We start from the raw sequence: 12,905 nt of genomic DNA, 5'->3' as shown, positions 1-12,905 counted from the left end.
AGCTAGCCATTGTGGTTTTGTAAAGGGTAAATCTTGTTTGACAAATGTGGTGAGAAAAAAAGACAGAGAGAAAATAAAGGAGATAAAGTGGAAAGTAGATGGTTATGAGATAATGGACATGAACTATCAGGGTTTCCAAAAGATTTGGATAATGTATTACTAAATGGGCACACAAATTGGGTGTCACCTCTAGACTTTCTAGAGGAGTGTACTTCAATCATTGCAACCAAAGCTCAAATCAAGTTGTAATTACCCTTCTTCTTTTCCCCCAAGTGTATTATCTTAAATCCTCATTATTATACACTTGGGTAGTGAGACTAGAGCCAAGTAAGACTGAGAAGTTTAATCTCTAACTTTCTCTTGCAAGAGTTAGAGTAATAGGTTGGCTTGGTGTGTCTACAAAAGCTGTTCTGGAAGGATGACTGGGCTGTATGAGTAGGACCATCAGGCCATCAATAAAATAGATTTCTAGTTCAGGGATCAGCCAACCGCAGCCCAACAACCAAATCCACCTGTATTTGTAAGAAAAGCTTTATTGGAACACAGCCACACCCATTCATTTACATATTGTCTATGGCTGCTTTCATGATGTAGTGGCAGAGTTAAGTAGTTGTAACTAGATGGACACAAAGCCTAAAATATTTACTATCTGGCAATTTACAGATCCCTATTCTAGTTTATCTCCAACCTAGAGATAAACTCTTGGATGTCAGCCTTTTAAAGTAGCCCCATGGTGACTTTCTATCATTTAATTCTGTTTTATTTTCTTCATAGCTAATATCACCATTTAAACTCTGTTGTTGAGTTATTTACTTATATTTTGACTATTTCCTCTAGCCAGAAAGAAAGTTTCTTGAAAGCAGAAAACTTGCCTGTTCCATTCGTCACAGTGTATTTTGTCTCCAGGTCCTGGCAAATAGAAGTTCTTCAATTACTAGTTACGGCATGAATGAATGTATTAATGAATGAATGTAGGTGAGAAAAATGATGAGGGAATAGAGGTGAGAAAGAGCAAAAAGAAGTTTAGTGACTAACAAGAAACAGAATGGTCATATATTTGTGCTTTTTACACAACTGGCTAGACAATGTTAGTTACACATTATTTGGAAGAATTATCCAAATTGATCCACCCACTTTGTTATGTCAATTATAACCCATCCTAAGCCATTCAAGGCAAATATTTCTCACCATGGTCCCTGAACATTTTCAAGAGTGGATATTACTAGTGGTGGCCTGGTCCCTTCCTGGTCTCTCATGGCTGTCTCATTGCTGAGCCCCTGACATCCAGGCCATGCCCCTGAGATGGGAAGGCTGCCCATTGCTGGAAGGAAGGAGGCAAAATGAGGTCAAGCCAGAGATAATTTTGACTAATCCCATTTGCTATTTGGAATTTGAGCATTACCTACATTATATTTAGTTTTTACTTTTAGAAGAAATCCTTATGAAACTGACTTTTGCAATTATATACTCTTGCAAACTAATAATCACGTCAAATGGAACTTTGTGGTCTTAAGGAAATAATAATGTAAGCCTCATAGGTATTAATAAAAATCCTAGTACTTCTTGAGGGCTTGAAGAAAATCTTCAAGATAAAAGGACGTAGCTCTACCCCTGGGTTCCAGCCTTTTCCTGGGAGCCTTTCTCAGGAGAGCTCTGAATCAAGCACAGTTCAGTGGGTAGCATGACCTTTTGTTAGACTGGGAAAGAAGAGAGGTGCTCATCAGCATGAAAATTCTCTTTATTCTGTGGGTATTGTAATTTGTCTTAAAACGACTGCCATGGGCTACTGGGGTCAAGTCAAAACAACTCAGGAGCCTATTTTAACCAGACTCCACTGGTCAAAGATTAAACAATTTTAGTATCAAATAAGGACGTTTAACTGCAATGGATTGATATTCATCAAACATAATTAAATTAATAAGTTCAAACTACATTGGCGAAAAATAATTGCTTACCATTGAAGGATGTTAATAATGAATTGACTCATTATTATGAACACTAAAGGGAAAGAATCTAATATTCATTTTGCCTTTTTCTGTACAAACTCTACCACTGAGTGAGTAATCAAATAGTAAAAATTGGAAATTTATATTTATAGAAATAGCCAGCCTAATAAGTGAAGAAGAGACAGATGATGGCATTGGACTATCAACCATAATGAAATCACTAACAAATGAGTGCATCTTGACATTAAGCATGGGTGGTTACTGACATCACAAAAGAGAAAAATGAGACAACCTCCTGACCAAAGAGCACACCACCACCTTTGAAGTGAGTAGTTTTGCCAGTGGATGAAACTTGAATCTGATTGAGCTACTAGATACAACTACCGCTTTACAGGAAATGCAGAGGACAGTGATCACATTAAAAGACACCACATGAATGCAGTCGGCAAAATCCAGACTGGACAGCTCTACAAGATAGATGACCTTGTTTCTTCAACCAAATTGTAAGAAAGAGAAGGAGATGAAAGGGGAAACCTATGGATTGAAAGAAAGTTAGGGAATTTATCAATCAGTCATAATGGATGGATCTTATTTGTGTCCTGATTCCATGAACAAACTATAATAAATTGTTAAGATCTATGTTTCAATTAGAAATTTGAATACAAACTTGATATTTTTATATTAAGGAAATATTAATTTTTAGGTGTGATATTGATATTATGTTTTAAAAGAGTCCTTTTAGAGATACTGAAGTATTTATAGATGAAATGATGTGATGTTTGGTATTTACTTTGAAGTAATATAGGGCAGAGAGTTAGGTGAGGGTAGAGATGAAACAAGGCTAGTTGTGAGATGAAAATTATTGGGTGATGAATTCATGGGATTCATTATACTGTTCTCTCTATTTTGTATGACTGACACATTCGTTGTAAAATTTTTTTAATGACTAACTTGCCAAAAAAGAACAATAGTTATTCAACTAGCTCTTTTAATGGCAGATAGAGGTGACATATGACTATAAATCATTCATTGTGAAACTTTTCTATGTGAACCAATACTATATAAATAAATAACATTTTATGTATAAGGTAATGTTATTTATATTGTAACATTAGGTTAGGTTATATATATAAGTTATTTCGTTAATCACCAGGTTATTTCAAGTGGTTTACAAATATTTACATAATCAGTTAAAATGATTAGCTTAATGTGATGCCTGTTACCATTTCATCACAGGTTAACACACAAATAAGGGCAATTATGATTGTGGAACACAAACCTAATTAATCTGTTATTTCTGTGAAAACTGTTTCTCAAGAGTCCAGTATGGGCCAGCACTAGGCTATGCTCTAAGGATAAAAATCATCTCAGTCATGGTCCCACCCTGGAGAAACTCATTTTGCAGCGGAGGAGACAGACAAGTAAAAACCAAAGCCCAGCAGCCCAGCAGCCCACCAGCCCAGCAGCCATGTGAGCTGTGGCTTGTGGTGCCAAGGGAGTACAGCTGCCCAGTCCTGCTGTGAGAGAAGGGGTGCCCTGGCCGGAAGGCTGAGCTTCCAGGGTAAAGGGCAGGGGAGGATGAGAGAGGGGCCCGGGCAGTGGTAACAGTGAGGAGCTCTGGGAGGGCACTCACCTGGCTTGTACACAATAGAGCTGGATCGCTGTGTGAGGGGATAGGGGAGAACGGAGACTGAATGGGAAACAGTTGGGGCTGGATAGTGTGGAGGATGTGGAAGAAGCAAAGGCACCGGGCTCTGCTCCTGGACTGCCCTGAAGGGGACAGCAGAGACTCTCAGGAGCTGCCCCTTAGAGCTCCCTTCTCGCCCAGCTTTCCTCTCTGCAGCCTTTCTTCCTAACCTCGGGCCTGTGCTAGCTCCCAGCTCAGGCTCTTGTCCTCTGCAATCTCAGTCTGCAGAGGGCCGAGGCTCTGACTGTCTCTGTACTGCATTTGGCCGCAGCTGGCCGGTGCCTGCACTCCTGCTCACCAGTGACCTCCATGGCCTCTTCCAGCTGAGTTTGTCAACCAGAAAGGACTTTGGCAATTAAACAATTTGAACATTTGTTTTAACTCAAGGAATGATTTCAAAGTTGTAGCATGTATTATATGATCACTTTTCTCTATTACTTTGGTTTAATTTACCCCTTTAAAGAAAAAAAACAACAACGCTTAAGTAATCCAATGAGGGTAATTCCTTGTCATTTATTGAGAGCTTTTTCTTGGTCAAAGCAAAACATTAGCATTCTTAGCAGTTCACTTATTTATACTACAGGAAACCAACAGTTATGCAAAGCCACTGCCAACATAACCATGAGCTGCTGTGTGGAGTCTGAAGTACCTCATGGAAAAATAACTCTGAATTGGAATTCTTCCCAACAGCCAGATTCGTTAATGCTTTGACAACTGAGGTAGGCAAAAGAAAATCTAGAAAGCAGTTATAAATATGGATGATTGTTAAACCTTTCGGCAGAGTGATTTAGTGTAAAAAATGTAAGATATTAGCACACAGGCTCTTGCAATAGTATCGTAGCTGTGCCATGTCTTTAATTTACCTAGAATTAATTGCAGGTTTAAAATGCTTTATAGTTAAATGAACTAACAGAACACAGCCTCCAGTATGTTTTATTAACCTGGCTGTGCCTTGTATTTCAAAACAGTCTTTGAAAATGTGGGAGACAAACTGTGAATGTGTGTGTGTGTGTGTATGTGTATGTGTGTGTATGTGTGTGTGTGCAAATATTTATGAGTCTTCACACAAAAGCAATGGGAGCAGGATGGACACTGGGGCAGAGGGTGTGGTATGTTGACACGGCCATTCTCAAAACTATACATGTCAATCATATGGCAATTAAGTCTTGGACAGGGCACTTGCTGAACTCTTGTCTTTAAAAGGAGTTTCTGATATATTTTTCTTTTGTTCCTTATTTTTTAAATAGGTTGCCATGAGCACTTCCTAAATATATAACCTTTCATTATAAGTGAGAGGCAGAAGCTATGAACCAAGTTCAAGAGCTTTGTAAATGAAAAGGTTTATATGTTTATTTGAAGATTTTCATCCCTATGGAGAAAACAGGAGAGTAATAGTAGACACTATCTTTCTGAACAAAATTGTCCCCTTATTCTGAGAAGTGATGCACACAGGTTGGATTTCCAAGAATTTATCGCCTGTGACACTCCAGGGGGTGATCATTACATCCATACGTTTTTCTTTATAATATATTTTATTGATTCTTTACAGAGAGGAAGGGAAAGGGAGAGGGAGAGGGATAGAGAGCTAGAAACATCAATGAGAGAGAAACATTGATCAGCTGCCTACTGCACACTCCCTACTGGGTTATGTGCATACAACCAAGGTACATGCCCTTGACCGGAATTGAACCTGGGCCCTTCAGTTTGCAGGCCGACGCTCTATCCAGTGAGCCAAACCGGTTCGGGCCCACATCCATACGGTTTTAATCTATAGTTACTTGGCCATAGTCTCTCCTTATACTTACACCCCCTATTTCACATGCCAAGTTAGACGTGAAGGAGTTCAGAATGAGTTACCCCAAGATGTTCCTCTGTGATATGTGGATTATTTTGAATTAAAGACAACTGAGACACTGTGGGCTCAAGAGAAACTTCTGCCCAACCCCTTAATCATCTAGAAGAATATAAATTAGGGGCCTTGCCTATAATAAGTTATTATCAGAGATACAATTTTTCAAGCTATCTATATGGCAGTGCAAACTTCTAATTACTGAACACCTGCTTTTTAAAAATCATCCTATGAATGATATTGCCCCGATCCCCTGAAGCCCCAAGGTGCCTTACCTCCCCCTTAGCTCAGAATAGCACATGTACCTCATTTTAACTTTCATTTCTTGACCTCTCAGGTATGTGGGGTCTCTGACTCTCTCATGTATGTGGGGCTCCCACACATACATATGTAATTATATTTGGTTATTTTCTCCTGCTAATCTAATCTATCACATGTAGATTCCATTATTAGACCATACAAAGGAACTTAGAAGAGCAGAGGAAACTTTCTTCCTCCCCCCCACAGTTGTCCTGGTCACTTGGCTGCTTCACATGACTTGATCAACTGCAGTCTTGATTCCAAATTACCAAGAGAAGGAGTGATAAACATTCAACATGGCAATGATGACCACAGTAGCTAATGTTGATTGAGATTAACAATGGACCAGGCATGCACAAAGCCCTTAACTTCCACCTTATCCACTCCTCACCATAAGCCTCTGGGAAGGCCCAATCATTATTCCCTTTACTCAGGAGAGGAAACCAAAGCTTAGTGTGCCAAGTCAAGACCAAGGACAATGACCCACATATGGCCGAGCTGGGCTTGCAGTGCAGGCTGCTGACTCAGGTTCTTGGCCAGCGTGCTCTTGGATGTCACAAGTCTCCTGAAACCAGAGGACTCCACTCGGCTTCAATCTTTGCCAGGAAACGAGTAATTTCTCTCCTCATTTCCTGGACGTGTATGAAGTTTCCAAGCTGTCCATAAATCACATTTACACTCTTTTTGTTTTTAAAATATAAAACATTATTTCTAGAATGAGATAGAATGTTTTTCTAGATTTAAATTTTTATTGTAAAAGTGATAATGCTTGTTATAAAAATTTAAACATTACAAAATGGAAATAAGTAAAAATGTTCTCTTTTTTCTTGCATTTTGTAAACCACTTGTCACATTCGTTCTCATTTAACCATCTCTAGGCCCAATTCCACTCATGAGATGTCACAAGGTTAAAAATTTGAAATCTATCACTTTATTTCTATCTCTGTCCTCCCACTGCTCCCAACACACGCACTATTTGGCAGTGTTAAGTGGGCAGACTTGAGGGCTAGACTCCCTGGATTTAAATCCTAATTTCACCATTTATTAGCTCAGTGATTTTATGCTAGTGATCAATCTCCTTATCCAAAAAATAGAGATAATAACATTACCTACATCATAGGTTTATGTGAAGATGACATGAGTTAATATATAAAGCAGTTAGAACAGAGATCATTCGAGATTAACTCTCAATAAGTATTTTATCCCTATCTAATATCTCTCTGTGTGTACACATATATTTAACTCACATGAAGGTGAGAATATACAAATCATTTTGCATCTTGCATTTTTGACTTAACAATATATTATTTTAGTAATAGAAAGCTGCTGTTTCAAAACAACACTTACACAATATTCCATTTCATACTGTCAGTAGACTTTCAGATGTGTCTATTTTTTACTCTTATAAACAGTGTGATCATAAACTTCCAGGTGCATAAGTCACTATGCGTTTGTCTGAGTACCACTGCAGGACACATTTCTAGAAATAGAATTGATGATAAAGATGTATTCACATTTAAAATTTTGGTTAAAACTTCCCAAGTGTCCTCCCCAAAGGCCATATCAATTTAAAATTCAGAACATCAACATTGAGTGTGTCTATTTTCCCACAACCCTGATCTTTAATAACGAGAGTATTTTTTAAATCTCTACTAGACTGGTAGGTGAAGATGAAAATCTTATGGTTCCTTTCATTGCACTTACTTGATTAGTAGTAAGGTTCAGATTTTTTAATGAGTGAATTGACTATTTGTAGTCTTTTGTGAATTGGTTATTCTTAGCTTTTGTCTGTTTTTCTCCTGGGGTGTTCTAAAATTAAATTTAAAAATTTTTATATATTAAGGTTTTCAATTTCTTATCAAAGTCACATATGTTAAAAAGTTCCCACATGTTTGTTGGTCTTTTAATTTATTATTTTTACTTTATAGAAATTTAAATATACACAGACAAATCTGTGAATCTTTTCCTCTCTGGATTGGAAAGTTCTTCCCCATTGAAAGTTTATAGAACTCTCTTATATTTATTTTAGTAGGTTTTGGTTTTTTAAATATTGAAATGTATGCCAAATAAGATAGCTATATGAGTGGTATGGTGTGAGGTGGGGTATTTAACTTAATTTATGCCTAAATAAATGAGAAAATTGAAGAAAAACAAAAATATATTTGGAAGAACTATAATACACATCCATGCATTCGTTGCACCAATTAAACACATGTTTCTTGAATAGGTATCATATGATATGTACTTTGTAGGTCAGCAGTGAGCAGTAGAACTTTCTGTGATGATGAAGATAGTCTGTATCTCTGCTGATAAATGCAGCAGCAACCAGTCACACAAGGCCATTGAAACATGGCTAGTTGATCAAATAACTGTATTTTAAATTTTTTTTTAAATTTTAATTAATTTAAATTTGAAGAGCTACTTTTGGCAATCGTATAGAATAGTGGAACTATAGATGATGGTGGTGAAGGTGAAACAAAGGAGGTGTCTGTGTGTATGAGTGTGTGTGTGTGTGTGTGTTAAGAGAAAGACAATATATAAGAGAATGCAAAAGGCTTAGGCAAATGCTTTCAAATTTTGGAAAAACTCCAATTTTTTATCTCCTTGTGATTTAAGGATAGGAGAAAGAGGAAGTTTGGACATTTTTGGCCTTTTTGGCCTTGAGATTCTTGGCTCCCCAAATGGGAAAGAATAATCTGCTAGTTAGTAGCCCTTCCTTCTCCAGCCTTTACACTGCATCTTTGCCTTCATTCTGCAGCCCCATCTTTTTCCCACACACCACACATCTCTTTTTCAAGAAGGCTGTAGCCAACCTGCAAACCCAATGACCTGTCTCTATATTAGCTTCTCCCTTCTGGGGATAATGAGGAGCTCCCTTTACGAAATGAGCTGAGATGATGCCACTATGGAACATTCTGGATGTGGATTCTGAAATCTCTTTCATCTTCCCTGGAGAGTCCCATTAGTGTTTCAAGAGTTTGAGGTCATGGCTCTTAACTCACTTGATACTGAATTGTTCAGAGAAGCCCAAGGAATACTCATGTGATGATGTTAACGTGCAGATGTATTTGAATGGCAGAAAGCCCTGTGACCTCTAGGCTGGGAAACCTTGATTTCCATTTTCAAAAGAAAACAGGGTATCCCTCTGTTGTGGGACATGTGAACTCGAGCCGGTCATGACCATAGCCAAGTTGTTCTTGAGCCAATGGTAGTGTGTGGAGGAGTGGTCTGTGTGTGACAAGAGGATGGGGAAATGCCAGCCTGGGTTCAGCAGCATGAATATGCAGGTGATGAGCCACAGGAAAGCTGTCAGGCATATGGTCGCCAGATTTATCACCAGGTAAAAGGCATATATTATGCGCAGAGCCAGCTGGTCACCTGTCAGGTGGAGAGCTGAGGCCGAAAGCAGGCTGCTCAGCACCAAGGAGATAACAGCTAAAAGGGAAGTCAGCAAGTGGGGGCGTCTGAAGGAAAAAGTCCTATCCTGCCAGGTGCACCTGCATGCTTTTTTGTGATAAAACTGGAGAGTGAGAAGACAAAAGCAAGTGCTGTCGAAGAGTTAGACCTTGAGGTGTAGAGAATGTTTAATGTGGCAGCTCATGAAACTTTAATCATGAAATTCATTCAAATGCATTGAGATGAGTGGGATGATAGGAACTGACAAGTGGCAGCAGCCGTCTCAGCGCAGGGCGGTGATTTATGGGGAGGCAGGGAGCAGAATGCTTCTGGCTTTCCCCTCCAGTCTCACTTAGCAACTTCATTAATAACCCAGATAAACAAGCCATCTAGTTCATGAAGAGCATCTGATATTAAATTGAGAGGCATGGGGAATAAAAGAGAAATCTTAAATAGACAATGGGCCCACGTGGAGAAAATAAGAATACTGACCAGGAGTAAGTAGGATTCTATGTGAGTATGGAAGATTTAGAATTTGTCTGATAATTCCCAAACACATTTGAGAAAAAGGATAAAAATCCTCCTCGTAATTGCTGATAATTATTGAGTACTTATTCCAAACACTCTTATTTAATCTTCACAGCAGCCTTATGATGTAGACTTTATTCATTTTTTTTTCAAATGCTACAAACTGGGGATCAAGAAGCAAAGGTAATTAACTAAGAACCACACAGATGTAAATATTAGAGTTGGGATTTAATATCGGTCTATTAGCCTTCAGAAACCAGTGCTTTTTCTTCTGTATTCTTGCAACTCAGAGTGTGGTCCATGAGCCAGCAGCATCAGCTGCACCTTGGACCTTGTTAGAGATGCAGAATATCAACCGTCCTTTCTCAGTCCCACAGACAGAGAGTCTACATTTTTGGCAGGCTTCTCAACTGACTCATATGCAAATGAAAATGTGAGAAGCCCTGGTCTACACTCAATGGAAAAGCAAAATCCTAATGTAAACATCCTCTGTAATGGTCTCTCTACTGCCCCAGGGTCATTCTAGTGCCACCAGCTCCTCAGTGAAGGTAATCGCCAGCCTCATACAACCATTGCTGTTTACCATCTCTCACTTGGTTCGGCACATTTGGGAAGTAAAGAGAAGTTTCCAGAACAAATAACTTTAACCTTTGCTTTATTCACATCCAGTGTTTACTGCTAACGTAGCACTTACCACACAGAATTGGAGTTGCTGTTAATTTCCCACTAGGCTCTGAAGTCTTGCGGGCAAGGGTCTGTCTGTTACCCATCTGTGTTTCCCTGAAGCTGGCACAAAGCCTCACCTGGCCCAGAGAAGATGCTCAATAAATGCTTGCTGACATACTGTGTGAATGAATAAACACTGGCAAAGATTTTTATCTGCCTGGGCTACATCTCATTGATGACTTTCCCTAGACACTTCAAAATCAGAGGTTTGTTGAAAACATCTGGAAAACTCTTGAGTTCCTGCCCTACCCTTAACCACAGGTATATTTTCCTTCTAGGCCTCAGCAGATGTTCTCTTCTGGCAAAAATCAAAGAAAGGAAATCTACAGTATCCTCTTGACAGTGAATTTAGAAATAAAATACAGTTGTAAATAAGAAAAATTCTTCCACAGATGGAATTTTTATGTTCTCATTTCTTCTGCACATTGTAATTTGTAGTGGGAGGCTAAGGTCAGGACACATTCGTTCACTCATTCAACAGATATTTATAAAGTGCTGTTATGCACAAAATGTTAGAGGTATTCATGAGATTAGATATATATCGTACCCACCCTGTGGAGCAGAGAGACTGACAAAGGAGATAAGACTAACATTGAAGTAACTAATTCAAAGTAGTTCATGAAGTTCAACAAACATTCATGGAGTCCCAGCTCTGCCCCATGTACTGTTCTAACTACTGGGGAGAGAAAGATGCTTAGGACAGAATCCCTGAGTCAGAGCAACTTGCAACCCAGTGAGACATGTTGATAGGTCATCTTTTTGCTGTGGAAAGGACAGAGATAAGAGGGTACCCAAGATGTTTATGGAGCATACTGGGGACAGTGAATGAGGGGCAACTAGAGGTGGGTATCTTGGTAGAGGTGATGCCTGAACTGAGTCTTAAAGCACGAGTAGGACTTTGACAAGCAAAAGGGAATGAACATGGATGTCCAAGTTTCTTTGACTTGATTGAACAATCAAGACAGTTAAGTGTCAAAATAAAGGGGTGCTGAAGTGCTATGGGAATTCTGGGACTGGAGATGTCAAATGTGTCTCAGAGCCAGGTGGGACCATGTGAAGGTTTTGGGCACTGAGATGGGGTAAGGACAGTCCACACCATGGAAAGAGTCTGAGCAGACATGTAAGTGACTTCCTTTCTTTCTTTCCCTCTCATTCTTGGTCTTTCTTGCTCTCTCAACTCTCATCTTTTGTATTTTCTAGGATGTTAAGACATTAAGATATTAAAAAGAATATATTTTTAAAGTTTTAAAATTCAAAACAAATATCCAAACAAAATATAATCATGGGATTTATTTTATGTGTCAATTAATTGTTCATTAAAGTCAGTCATTGTAGACAAAAAATTAAAGGTGTCTGATGATCATCTTCACTTTCCAATCTTGTCAGTGTATCTCTGTAACTGGCTATATGGATAGCCTCTTTTGAAGGTGGCTTCCAATGTGTACATTTGCAAGCCAATGGAGAATGAAAAACCTGGCCCAGATGGTTCTTCTGGAGCAGCTACAAGCTACAGTGTTGTGTTATTTTATTGTATTTTTTATTTGAGAAGGTATCTACTGAGAATGTTATGGGTCTGCTTGCGGTTTGGGTGGAACTCCTTACGTGCACACACTTAGCCTCTGCCCGTTCCCTCTAGGTTCTGTCATATTATAAGGTTTCACAGTAGGAGAGAGTTTCATCCACAGTCTCCCAACAGCCTCCAGGGCCTTCACATTGTAGCAAAGAGCTCTTCACTGCCCAGGATCCTGAGCCCCAGATACAAAGTTTGTCTGTATCACAAGGCAATGATGAAATGCTAAGAAAAGCTTCTTGATGCTTTCCTAAGGTATTGATGGAGAGACTTTGGGAATTTTAAAGCATTTCAGAGCAGAAAAGATCTCAGACGAAATCACGAAGGCAGGGAGAACCAGCGCCCCCATTTGTATTCCTCTTCTCATCTTCTACGACCCGATCTCAAGACTTCCCTTATTTTAACTTTCATTGTGTTTTCAAAATAGAACTCTTCCCTTATTCTGGGGATCTCCTCTTTGCTATCCGGGATGTGAATTATGGGTAACATGGAGAATCTCCGAGGGTTATATAACTAACAACTGCTCATAAATAAGAGCAGGGTCAGAAGCCCCCCCACCCCGTGGCAACTCCCTGCGTCACCCTAAATCAGAGGGCAACCTTTCATGTCAGGATTTTCAGGAAAGACAAAGCTTATGTTCTCTGCTTTCTTTTCTAAATGTGTCACAGCACATTGGACCCAGAGACCAAGTCCCCTCACAGCTGGTGCTAGAGACGAGGGTGCGGTCTTTATTAGGATTTAAGTCACTTAAATTCCCATTGCTCTTTCCCTAGCTGCAAAGATAAATAAGATGTACAATATGAAAAAAAGATTTTCTGTAAGAATCAATTATTTCTTTTAAAAGTAAAAGCATTGTTGACATAGGAATGTGTTCTTTAGGTTACCAAACTTTATCACAAGATG

The 12,905-nt window shown here is 39.0% G+C and overlaps 1 long non-coding RNA gene across 1 annotated transcript; it reads left to right on the top strand.

The window, feature by feature from the left end:
- The first annotated feature begins 2,303 nt into the window (after positions 1-2,303).
- LOC114232195 (uncharacterized) lies at positions 2,304-10,771 on the top strand. Its single transcript, XR_003618241.2, has 3 exons — positions 2,304-2,449; positions 4,217-4,352; positions 10,711-10,771. It is a non-coding gene; the product is annotated as an uncharacterized LOC114232195 (long non-coding RNA).
- Positions 10,772-12,905: the final 2,134 nt, after the last annotated feature.

The sequence above is a fragment of the Eptesicus fuscus genome, chromosome 11 (assembly GCF_027574615.1).
Source record: "Eptesicus fuscus isolate TK198812 chromosome 11, DD_ASM_mEF_20220401, whole genome shotgun sequence".
Taxonomy (NCBI): domain Eukaryota; kingdom Metazoa; phylum Chordata; class Mammalia; order Chiroptera; family Vespertilionidae; genus Eptesicus; species Eptesicus fuscus.
This window is presented reverse-complemented; position numbering and strand designations above follow the sequence as displayed.